The sequence below is a fragment of the Dendroctonus ponderosae genome, unplaced genomic scaffold (assembly GCF_020466585.1).
Source record: "Dendroctonus ponderosae isolate FM_Combo_2020 unplaced genomic scaffold, Dpon_F_20191213v2 Dpon_F_20191213_1, whole genome shotgun sequence".
NCBI lineage: Eukaryota > Metazoa > Arthropoda > Insecta > Coleoptera > Curculionidae > Dendroctonus > Dendroctonus ponderosae.
Window position 1 is genome coordinate 36,869,529 of NW_026017110.1, and position 12,224 is coordinate 36,881,752.

General features: G+C 35.1%; 2 long non-coding RNA genes across 6 annotated transcripts in view; both read right to left on the bottom strand.

Annotated features, from left to right (window-relative positions):
• Positions 1 to 2,662: 2,662 nt before the first annotated feature.
• LOC125503974 lies at positions 2,663 to 5,508 on the bottom strand. Of its 4 annotated transcripts, none has more exons than XR_007281204.1 (5): positions 4,753 to 5,508; positions 3,531 to 4,697; positions 3,101 to 3,420; positions 2,980 to 3,047; positions 2,663 to 2,934 (listed from the first exon to the last, which is right to left on the bottom strand). It is a non-coding gene; the product is annotated as an uncharacterized LOC125503974 (long non-coding RNA). The 4 variants fall into 4 exon arrangements; XR_007281206.1 differs by lacking the exon at positions 4,753 to 5,508 and having other exon boundaries at positions 3,101 to 3,184; positions 3,242 to 3,420; positions 3,531 to 4,097; XR_007281205.1 differs by lacking the exon at positions 4,753 to 5,508 and having other exon boundaries at positions 3,101 to 3,162; positions 3,228 to 3,420; positions 3,531 to 4,095.
• Positions 5,509 to 8,280: 2,772 nt separating this feature from the next.
• Positions 8,281 to 12,224, bottom strand: part of LOC109540728 — a 12,195-nt gene continuing 8,251 nt past the window's right edge. The window contains exons 1-2 of one of the 2 annotated variants that reach the window (XR_007281228.1): positions 9,941 to 10,389; positions 8,281 to 9,073 (exon numbers count right to left, since the gene is read on the bottom strand). This is a non-coding gene — a long non-coding RNA (uncharacterized LOC109540728). Of the gene's footprint in view, positions 9,074 to 9,940; positions 10,390 to 12,224 lie in introns of those variants that run through there. The other variant, XR_002172236.2, reaches the window with a different exon arrangement.

The window sequence follows — 12,224 nt, forward strand, 5'->3', positions numbered from 1 at the left end:
TTTACTAAAAACTACAACGTCGCAGCGGTCAGTGCATCCCTAAACATATGATGCTACCTGAGGACCCAAACACATGCAACACATTTGAGAAAGCTATACCTAACTTATGCTAAGACATTAAAAATTACATATTTTTATTCAACACAAACATACAAACATAATGAATATGCTTGCAGTTATTGGTCCGAACTAAATAATCTGGACACTTGCACTTATACCGGTGAATACATATTTTGTAAACCCTGCAGTACGAAGTCCTACATTCATTATCGCACAACATGTTATATGCTACTGTATATGATCGATCACTCGCCGCAGATTTTATCTTAAATTCCCCGAAACCTACCTCCTGAATTAAGTTTGTATTCATTTTCTCCGCCATTTTGTGAGGCTTTGTGGTGATCCTATCTTGATAATTATTTGCATTTGGTCTATTCATATTTGTCACCCTTTTCCACATTTTCGCATCCACCAGATTATCCAATTTGTCCAATAATGTATCCACCGTAAAATTAGCTTTCCTCTTCAGTTGGTTTATATTTAAAAAATTATTCATACTTTCCAATGCCATGTTGATGTTGATTCCAGCGCCGATTCTGAAGCAGTGTGCCCACATGCTGATTTTGGCTTCATTCTGGAAATAATATCTAAAAAAATGCTATGAAAATCACCCAAAAAGTCATTCGTGTATAGAATTTAATTACTTTTGTAAATAGTTCAAAAATATATCTTCATCATTTTTCAATTTGCTAAAGTAATTTTCTGTTAGTTTTTTAAATTTCTGCCGGTCCAAATGCTGCATTTCTCTCGTCTTTGACGAGCACAATCGTCAAATCCAACTTCTTCTTATTTGTGCAGTGGGTTCCATCCATACAAATTGTACTGCTAAACTGAATTAGCTTACTTTTCATGACTTTGTTTATGAAACCCACTGCAAAATCATCGTCTTTTAGGCGCGGATGAGCCACACCTAAAATACATAACAATTAAGCGATAATGCCAAAAAATGAAAAAGTTATAACATTTGCCTCATATTTTCAGTAGCCATATTAAGACAACAACAATATATTTTATATGATTCAAGTAATTTACAAAATACCTAAAACAACTAGGTACTTGATTTAAGATAATGGTTTATCAGTACCTATTTCAAATATGTTAAACTTGAAATGTTAAATATGTTTTTGAATAGGCACTTATACAATGAATAAAGGTGATTAGCTAAATCTTTCCATTTAAACTAAATTGCTACCTTGTTGTTTCCAGAGAAATGCATAATTTTTGCCAGTGCTATTCCATTCTTGAATCTTCAACGTTACCGCCATCATTTTGTCATTATGCATTATTTTATTGAATCCATTCTTTGCTGCTAAGTAGTGAAGATCTTTCGGGTTCAGCGAATTCAACCTTTTCTAAAAGACAAAAATTTTGACCTTTGAAAAATGACCTACATGGGTTTTGTAATACTCAACTTCACGCTTTCGTAAAAATACGGATTTTTAGAATTTGCAAGGAAGGAAAAGTATATATTCAATATAATAACGTAAGTGTGTATTTATTTCAATTAAATTTGCCATTTTTGTTTATTTTTAAAGTGAGACGAGACGAACAAACACCATGAATTTTAATAGTCCCTCCTGATTTTTGAGTCCTTAAAGAACAATTACTCTCGCAGTCTAGAATACGAAACAAAAATATGCATTTATCTATATATTTCCAAACATTTTAAACTATTTAATACCTCTGAGATTGCTTCGGTTGCAACAGTAATATATGCGTTTTGAAACTTTGTCATTTTTTTTCCTCAGAACGAAATAGCTGGCTTCAATTTTTTCACTCGTGCTCCATTTATCATATTCCTCCTTGCTGGGAAATTTAAAATAAATTTCCTCTACTTTTACCTGATGTGTTTCCAACAGTTGCTCATTAATATCTTCAAATGTTGCCAGATTCTTATCGTCCTTACATAAAGGACATAAGATGTGTTTCCTCGTTTTGTCTTCAGTAACAAGTTTATGAATATCTTTTAAATGCCTGGTCTTCGAACTGGGAGTGGAAAAATGTTTATTACAGTACTCACAAACCGATTTACCTTCCATTTCCAGCGATTAAAAAAATTGAAATACACGCTATTAATTAAACTAACAGACAATTAAATTGCAAGCACTCAAACGACTCTGGTTAACACCATGCAACGTGCACAAACTTATTAAAAAATAGGGCTACTATCTACTATTTTCCTATAAATGCGCTCACTATAATACTATTATATATGTTACAGCTTATATGGTTGATAGCAAGCAATAACTAGGTGATAAAAGCACAGCAACGAACAGTTTCAAGAAATTATCAAGTCAGCCACTTTTTCAATTTCAAATCCCATGTGATGGATTTTATCAGTCACAAAGTGGTTTAAAATGCGCGCCAATTCCGACAGTCAGCTGAGCTCCGGGTTACTCCGGTTAAATTTGAACAAAAGGTGCGGTGCGCGTTTTGGTGTCGCCTGGGTGACCCTGCTAGGTCCACCCCTCGTCCATTCTTATCAATAACGGTGGTCCGTGAAGGTGGGGCAACCACCACGTTGCCAGCATAGATGAAGACAACTATAGATAGCCCACTCACTCAATATTGTGAAAGGTGTTTGTTATAGAAATCAGAAACATTTGCTCAAGAAGCAAAATCATGTTATGAATCAAAAATTCAGGAATTAAATAAATACCTAATTCAAAGTAACAAAACAAATTTATTAATTTAGTACAATTACTAATGCAGATACATATTTAGGTATGTGTATGGATAACATAATTACATATAGGTTTCTCACCTATTGGCGATGTACCAAATTCTTTACGCCCTAATACAAAATTTTGTTGCGAGGCGACAAATGCTTCTGCTGTGTAACTCCTACTGCTTTCAAATTAAGTCTCCTTACCCCTAAAAAGAAAAAAATATGTTATTAGTAGGATAATATGTACTTACTCGAAACTGTGTGGCCCTTGCAGAATTTGTACTGGTGACAGCTGTAAAAGGGCTGTCCAGAATATCATCTATGCACATAAATAGAAATTATTAAAGTACTTTCATTTTAATACAACCGTACCTTTAATTTTTTTCGGAGTACGCAATTCAGGTGCTGATGCTGTGTGATTTGATCTGCTCTCCCTGGAAAGAGTGTCTTTGGAGTCTAAAAATTGATAGGTTGCTAAATCTACATCTCACTTCCTTACAATTAACATTCAACCGATGGTCCAGGAATATCGCATAGTTTGACTATGGGTTGCACCAAGCGTCTTTTGCCAGGAAGCTATTCTCTATGGAAGCAGCACCTTGGAAACCTTCGAAATATATGTAGTATGTAGAGTGAATAACGTATGTAGTAATCTTTAAAGAAGACATACGAGTCTTCTAGGAAATGAACACCTGAAAATATTGTGTTATAATTCAATTACGAAAAAAGTATGAGACCATGCAACATGTTGGCGTCCTCTAGCAATCAATATGTAAATAGTTCTAGTAATGCAAAAGCTTACCGTTTAGAACAAATATCATTGCACTGCTAGGCACACAACAAGGTCTAAAACTCATGTTTTAATAAATTATTGGTCGCAGAAAGCAAAAAACTTGTGCAAGAAACAACGCCTTTCCCTGATGCCAAAAAAGACGCCTCGCGAAAAATGCAAATCAACATCTTTGAAATCAGCTCCCACGCTGTAAACGTCGCCATGGCGCCCCCTCGGGGATGTTCCGTTCATTTATGAGTAAGTTGCCTTGTAAGCAGGGCCTAGGTGGCGCTGACGACAATCAAAATCTTGGTCTGACCTTGACTATTTGAGTGAGCCCCCATGGTTTCTCCAATTTAAAAGATTGCTTTTTAACGTGAAGTTCTAATAATATTCGACATCATATCCCAACATATTGGTCCTCCGACCCCGGATATTTCGGACTTCGTCATTATTTGCCGGCGGAAACAGGTCTTGAGCTCTCCGTTCCAGCACCTATCCTGACAATTTTGGTTTTGCCTCTACAAGCTGCCCTTATTGCGGCACAGTGAAGACTACAGTTCCCACATCCTTGTTTACATTTATCCAACACCCAAGGTAAGTTTCACTTGACTTGTATTTTGTATTGAGACAAATCAACAAGCATAATGTTTCTCCTCATAATCTCGAACTTATCTTCTCTTTTGATTCATTGAATTTGATTTTAACACCAATTTTGTTAAATAAATCTACACACTTTTTTTGACAAATCCTGCTGTCAACAATGACAGATAAAACTAAAAGAGCATGTATTAAAAGTGGCTTAACACGCTTTGAGACATACTTTAATAGTATAAAAGACTTGGACTCCGTTGAGTTTGCGTTTATCTAAAGCTAAAGGTTTGCTGGATGATTTCAATGAGGTTCAATCGAGAATTGAATTATCTGACTCAGATTATGATAGTAATGCAGAGGAGTATAATAAAACTAGAATGGATTTTGAAAATGCTTTTTACTCAATTACTTCTGGGACAATCAAATCATTATCAGACACACTGTATTCATCATGATATTAATAGTTCAACACCACTTTTAAATACAACTGACCTTTCTTCTGTTAAACTACCTGCTATAAACTTACCCACCTTTGATTTATCCTATGACACAAGGGTCTTTTTTAAAGACACATTTATTTCACTGATTCATGCCAATAATAATCTAAAAAACATTCAAAAATTCCACTATCTTAGATTAGCTTTAAAGAGTAACGCACTTGATTTACTTTCATGCCTTGGAATATCTAACGATCATTATCTGATTGCTTGGGATTTACTTTACAAATGCTTCGAAAATAAACGCTTACTTGTTAATAATCACATTAGTGCAATCATAAACTTACCGTCTCTTGATCAAGAATCATTTCAAGGCTTGCGAACACTTTTTGACGGATTGCAAAAACAAATTGATGCTTTGAAGGTGCTTAAAATCCCCCACCGAGCATTGGGATGCGTTAATCATCCATATTATCTCATCAAAATTCTACCAAACAACAAGGCGAGCCTGGGAAGCTGATAATTTTGTCAACGAAGTCATTTTGGAAGCTATGAACTATATGTCTCAAAATGAAACATTAGCAGAAACAAACAAACATGTTCAAAGCACTAAACACAATTTTACACGGGAAAACTCAAAATCCTTGTTTGTTGCTGACACTACATGCTGCACAATTTGTAAAAAGGATCACTTGATTTATTTATGTCCCAAGTTTTTAGAGCTTTCACCAACTGAACGATTAAATTCTGCTAAATCCAACAAGCTTTGCATAAACTGTTTGCGTTTTGGTCATATGACAAAACAGTGTAGCTCATCTGGATGTAAAAAATGTAAACATATTTATCATACCTTACTGCATTTTTCATCACAGTCCTCACATACTAACACACAAATCACTTCAAATAATAATGGTGAGGTGAAAACCACTTTACTTGAACATGACACTATGGCAAACACACTGCATGCTAATAATACTTTAACTCTAACAAGTAGTGACACATTCACAAACCAAGTACTACTTTCGACAGCCATTGTTAAGGTTTGTGATTATTCTAACAAACTACACACTTGTCGGGTACTATTGGACAATGGTAGCCAATCAAACTTTATTTCAGAAAGACTTTGCAACTTGTTGAAGTTACCTTCCGAAAAATTGTCCTTTTGTGTGTCAGGTATTGACCAAAAGGCTTTACAAATTAATGAAAGGGTTCAAGTACACATCTATTCTTCCAATAGCAAATATCAAACTAGACTTTCGTGCTTGGTATTACCTACAATAACAAGTAACATTCCCATGGCATCATTCAGTCGATTCCTGATCACATTGTACTTGGAGAACCTGACTTTAACTGTTCCGGTCCTATAGATTTACTTATAGGAGCTGATTTGCTTTGGGAACTCCTTAATATTGGGCAGATACAGTTAGGAAAAGGGCTTCCTATCTTACAAAAAACACAACTTGAATGGATTGTGTCAGCTCCACTTAAAACCAACACTTCCTCAACTAATCATGTAACTTGTTACTTCTCTAACACATTAGAATCTCAACTTGAACGATTTTGGAAGCATGAAGAGATTCACACTTCTAAATTATTATCACCTGAAGAGGCCTATTGTGAGCAACATTTCATGAAACACATAACTCGTGCTGATGATGGCAAGTTTACCGCCCGTCTACCATTAAAATGTTCTTCTGACAAGCTTGGTGATTCTAAAGTAAACGCATTACAAAGATTTTATAAACTAGAAAGCAAGCATGAGAAAAATCCTGACTTAAAACGACAATACCACAATATTGTAAAATAATACTTGGCTTTAGGACACATGCCATTATCTAGTCAATCTGATATTGGCTTTTTCCTACTCCATCATTCAGTAATAAAGATTGGTTCTAGCACTACCAAACTGCGTAACCAATCAGTGATAAATCAAAACTAATACGTTTAAATCCGATCTTTGACTTCGATTATCATTTAATTAGAGTTGGGGGTAGAATTCAAAATTTACCTTGCAATTTTGATAAAAAAACATCCTATAATACTGCCCGCTAAACACCGTCTTACCAATTTGATAGTGAAACGCGAACATTTAAAGTCGCTTCACGCTGCTCCTCAGCTCTTACTAGCTTCTTTACGTGAAAGATACTGGCCTATCAATGGTCGTAATATTTGTAAACGGATTTATAACGAGTGTACCACCTTCTTTAGATTGAATGCAAAACCTATTCAGTATTTAATGGGTTTATTACCTAAAGATCGAAGAACACCGTCCCGCCCTTTCTCCGTGAGTGGGGTCGATTACGCTGGTTTATTTTCAATAAAGGACAGAAAAGGAAGAGGTTGTAAGACACTGAAAGCTTATGTAGCCTTATTTATTTGCTTTGCCACTAAGGCTTTACACTTAGAACTAGTTACCTCTCTTACAACCGACTGCTTCTTAGCAGCTTTGCAAAGGTTTATGTGAAGACGAGGCAAGCGCATCAAAACTTTCTCGGACCAAGGCACTACATTCATTGGTGCAAATAATGAATTGAAATTATTTTTGAATCAAAGTTTCTTTTGCATTGTTGACAGTTTGGCTAATGAAGGTGTTGATTGGAGTTTTATACCACCAGGATCACCTCATTTCGGAGGCTTGTGGGAATCGGGGGTAAAATCTGTAAAATATCACCTCAAACGGGTTATGGGAAACACACTATTTACGTTCGAGGAGTTTCTTACAATACTTTGTCAAGTTGAAGGTTGCCTTAATTCTCGCCCACTTTATCCAATTTCTAACAATCCTGATGATCCTAATCCATTAACACCGGCCCATTTTTTGATTGGGGAACCATTAAAAACCACACCACAAAGGAATCTACTGGGCACCAATGAACGAATACTGTCAAAGTATTTGCATATCAAACAAATCGTGCAGCATTTTTGGTCAAGATGGCCGAAGTAATACGTATCTCAGCTGCAGATTCGTGCGAAATGGAAAACCAACTACACCTCATTACTAAAACCTGGGCTTTTCGTACTTGTGAAGAAGGACTTCCGCCATTAAAGTGGCGAGTTGGCCGTATTACAAAGTTGTTTCCTGGTACCGACGGAATTGTCAGAAACGTCATTTTGAAGATTGCCTCTCTCAGCTATCAACGACCCGTGTCCAAGCTTAGTGTCCAACCAGTGACGTAAATGTTCTATTTAAACCCTCAAAGGGTTTCAAAGGGGGCGGTATGTTGAGTGCTACGGCAACAATGCAGTTCATTTGTGTACAAACAATTCATCAAGACTGTTTAGTATTGTTTAATGATTACGGTTAGTCATTTTTTTTTAGATAAATAGCAACCATGTAACAGAAAAACATCAAAACTTTTTAGAAGGATTCGAAACTTATTTCATAATTTTTCGCGGAGAAAACCTTAAGACCGACAGTCTTAAGGCACTTTTAACTGAAACTTTTGAAAATTGAGCATTCAGATGAAAGAGTAACTTGGTTAAAACTGGAAAATTCTGAAATTTTGAAGAAACTTTAAAAATATTATTAATAAATGGCCCATACAATAAATCTAAGAACAAGTAAAAAAAAGTAATCAGCATTTTCCCAGCAAAGAAACTGAGTTACTGCGCCGGTGCGTTGGGTTGGCGCACCAAGCCATTTCCGTAGTATTGAGCCAACTCCTAAAATTTCACTGAGTTGCCCAAGCCTAAGTCATTGCGTTAGAATCCATTTCCATATTTTACTATTGTTAAAGTAAATAGCAGACACTTTCAAATTAATGTATTTATTAAATTAAACTTAAACCAAAACTTAATATAAGTAATTGCTAGCTTGCAGGGATCGGATAAGACTGAACAAAATAACCGAAAATGCCGCCAGAGCAGGTCAGTGGTTTAACTACCCTGCGCGTGCCGGGGTGCATCTCTCTGGGTGGTCTAAATACCATACTGGCGCAGTGAAAGCGTGAACAAAATATATAGAAACTGTATTCTAAATATTATGATCTAAATAAAATATATTCTAAATTAAAACCATATTTCTAAATTACACTAATATATTTACGCAGAAATCCAACAACTAATTTAGATTAACCGTGTTAATTATACGATTTTTAATAGAATTGAACTGCGGTTGATGTTGTACACCTATTTGTACTTAATTAAATTAATAAATAATTTCCATCCTTATTAACTTACCATTGGCTGATTGCTGGGTTGCAAGAGGTAAGGAGTTGGTCGTACAGCAGTTTTTAGAGGATGCAATGGGCCGATTCCCGATGGACCTGGTCTTATGTTCAGATTTTCTTGGACATGTATCTTTGACGAGCCTCCATCGGCTTGGGGACGGGCCTGAGGCTGCGCAGGAAGATGCGTCTGAGGACGACCGTCGGCATAGGATTGGCCATGGCCTTGGCCATTCGTAGGAGCATGTTGAGACTGAAATGTTCGCCTGGTCTCGAATTAGTAGGCCTTCGATTATTAACGCCCACATGACTTGCATTCACATCATGTTGGCGAGGCCTCGATTCCGGCCTCGGATCATACATTGTTGGATTGCGGCTGTAAACAAAAAAAGTGAAAAAAACTCTTGATATACAATATTATGAAAAGCATGTGGAGAGAACGATGCCTAAGGATTTACGGTTTAGTGCCTAGAAGTTTCATTTCCCAAGTACATCTAACAAACGTATTAAACTTGTTTGTCTATACCCCAAAATACCATTGAAATTTGCGTAAAAAAAATTTTAGTTTCGATTGGCAAAGTGAAATAAATAAGGGTAACATTAATAAATGGCATAAAGGTGAGTCGGAAAATATGCTGGAAATAAAAAAAAACGTTTCTGATGTGAAAATGCACAAGCAACATCAAGACCGAAAATTAAGGTTCGAATAAAAATGAGATAAAATCGGTACCGTAGGGATGCAATTAATAAAAACACGTGGGAAGGTTCGTTAACAACGTAGGAGAAGTTAATCAAAACCACGGCAATAAAAAAAACAAAAACAGAAAAAAAATTTACAATTTGAGCTTCGATTCAAAAGTTGTTCATTGACTTCTCATTTTTTGTTTTTGTTAAAGCTGTCAAACCTTAGCTCAGTAAACAAGATGATCGTTTAATTATTTACTTTCACTTTTCTCTCATTTTAAAGTTCGTGTTTCAGACTTATTTATATTTTAAAATATTTGCTATGATTTCGAATTTTTTAAAGAATCACAGTGTCGAGATTAGAAGAGAAAAGCAAATACGAACAAACGTGTGCGTTAAACAACTCCACTCAACAACAAACAAAAAGTGTTGTAAAATATAAGAAGGTAAAGCTTTACATTACAGGTGTTTAATCTTGGTACTAGATTATTTGTTACTAATAGCAGAGATTAGTTGAGAGATTGCCGATCCCGTGTTAAAAAAGTGTACCGGAATCTACCATTGCGCCACTGCGGCGGGCACCCCGAACTATGAACTCGTCACCTGAAACTTTTCTTATCGTACAAATTGTGAATGTTGTGTCAAATAACCACATTTATTCGCGGTAATTTATTCATCGTAACTGTACAACTGTTAATAATAATGGATGATTTTCTTTTGGAAAATAGTTATCTCGCCAGAATTCGATTAAAGTTAAAAAGAAAAAACTATTGGCTTGCTGATAACGAATGATGATAACGTTGCCATGAACGAAAACAATTTGGAGAATTCCATCATTTTTCGCTGATATCCCACAACGACTTTCTTTCATATATAAGACAATAAGTATTAGTTTTTCAACATCCATATCAATTCGGTGTGTCACAAAAATTTTCGCTATTCAGTCAGAAACACTGCGAACCTGCGAACAAATCCCATTTACATTTCATAGTTCATATACTCTTTTGATATTTTTGTCCTCTCTATAACATTTTGAACCAGTTATAGTTTTTGAGCAAAAAAGTGATTTCTGTTCTCTTGGCAACGGAAAATTTTAGACGTTCATTAAGTTTTTCATTAACAAAACATTCGTCAGGGCCGAATTTTGTTAAAAACTCGCTTTTTCTTTTCGTGAGATTTTTTATGATCACAATTTCGACGAACCCGTTTCCAAAAGACGACTGGGCCTAAAACTTTGACCATTTCGGTCAGTTAAAAAATATAAAACGTTTGACAGTTAATTTATTATAAAAAACACATTATCACTTACTACGACTGTTGCAGTTAATGTCTGAAATTGATAAATAGCAAGAAAACAAAAATCATTTTTTGGCGCAAAAACTATGAATGCTACAAGATTTTAAAGAGCCCAAAAATGTTTCGAACGAATTAGTGCATCAACTCAAAAAATCAATGGATTGAGATTCAAAATCCGTAAGAAATATCGAGAAAAACAAGATATACCTGTTTCGAAGAAAAAAATGGGTCTATCGAACAGCTTGATCATATCCCTAATTTTGGCAACTACGTTAAATTTGTACTTATTACAGAAGTTAGTTTTGACTGTACCTCTACAATAACAAGATTTCAGATAAATTTCCAATTCAAAAAGACAAATATCTATGAGCTACGCTTTCTGCAAAAATTTTAAGAACGACTAATAAACGGTGTAATAACCAAGAATAACATTTATTTTTCAACTTGTCACCCATAATTCGATAAGGAAGCCAGATCGGATTTTTTTTTAAATAAAGTCCTGGCCTTATTTTCAAGTCTTATGTCTAATAAACTAAGAAAATTCAACTAGAAATAAATGTATGATTAGACATTTGTAATTTTCTTTAATTCCTAGTTTTTACTAATAATATTTTTCCTATATGGCTGTTTTGTAACGCTGTTATGCTCGCGCGTCTTACCAAAAATTTTAACTATTAATAAAAACTTTAGAGCATGTATTCTACGTTCATAATATATGTTGTCTTGATCGAACCAATCTGGGAATTTTTCACGAGTCTATGTTTGAACAATTTCTAAAAAATGAAACAACAATTTTCTTTGATGCCATACACTTTCATGATACATGTCAGATGCTTCTAATTGCCAATTTACTACATTGGCAAAAAATTCTGTTTGTCTCGTCAAGTATATGATTTCTGGCGTGTCTGGATTCGAATGCGAATACTCTCTGTATTTAATATATTGTTTATTATCTGTAGTTGACGAGTTGATATCTTTTATCAAAACCTTTTTACATTCAAGACAGGAACATTTACTTAAACATTTTTAGCTATATAACCAGCAAAGAAAGTTATCGCATTTGATTCAAACATAGCGCCATTGCAGGCTTCCCACTGGAATCTACGTTAATATACAAATTCATTGAATCAGCAGCTCGAATGATTTCCTGAATGCCCTTCAATTCCTTTGATCCGTCCTCAAGTAAATCTAAGTCGTGGGCTAATTTTTGCTGGATTTTCCAAGTAACAAATATCTTCACTACTTGTTCTATTAAAGAACGCGAATCCTGTCACAACGTTTCCTTTCTTACTGCTATGAATAAAATCTGTTGATAAAATATGACGAAATGCTAATCGATGCATTCTACAGGTGCATTAAATCCACCTCTTCCACGTACTTTTGCATTGATATGTTCGACCGAATCGTTATTACAAAGACCTGTTGCTAAATCAAAATTTGGAAAATCTAATTTAAAATCATCATAAAGACTAAGCAAAGCTTGTACAGTCAGAGGAATTCCAGGTGAGCATGGTGGTTTTGAAACATGATTTTCTATATGTTGCGCG